We start from the raw sequence: 434 nt of genomic DNA, 5'->3' as shown, positions 1-434 counted from the left end.
TGAAAATTGTTTAAATTTAAATTACAGAAAGTTTGTATTTTTTTATTTTAAAAAAAATGTAATTAAATGGGCTAGTGAGCCAACCCGTTTACCCACCAACCCGTGGCGGGTTGAGCTGGGTTAAAGTTTTTCTGGCTCGCTAATAAATGAGCCGGGTTGGGTTGGCTCACTAAGTGACCAACCCATGGTGGGCCGGGCCGGGTTACCCGTTTTGATAGCTCTAGGTAGAAGTTAAAAAATATTAACCCTAAAAATAAAATTGTATTCAAGAATAAATTAGGAATAAAAAGGTGGAGGGAGGGGTAAACCAAGAATGAGGAGGTGGAGGGAGCAAGGGGTGGTGGTGGAGGGAGCAACATCCTTAAAATTTTGATACGAATCAATTTTGAACCCGGCTCATCCGGTCGGATTGAACCCATAAAGAGTCGACTCAC

This window comes from Vigna radiata, chromosome 6 (genome assembly GCF_000741045.1).
Source record: "Vigna radiata var. radiata cultivar VC1973A chromosome 6, Vradiata_ver6, whole genome shotgun sequence".
In the NCBI taxonomy this organism is placed as follows: domain Eukaryota; kingdom Viridiplantae; phylum Streptophyta; class Magnoliopsida; order Fabales; family Fabaceae; genus Vigna; species Vigna radiata.
Note: the sequence above shows the minus strand (reverse complement) of the source record.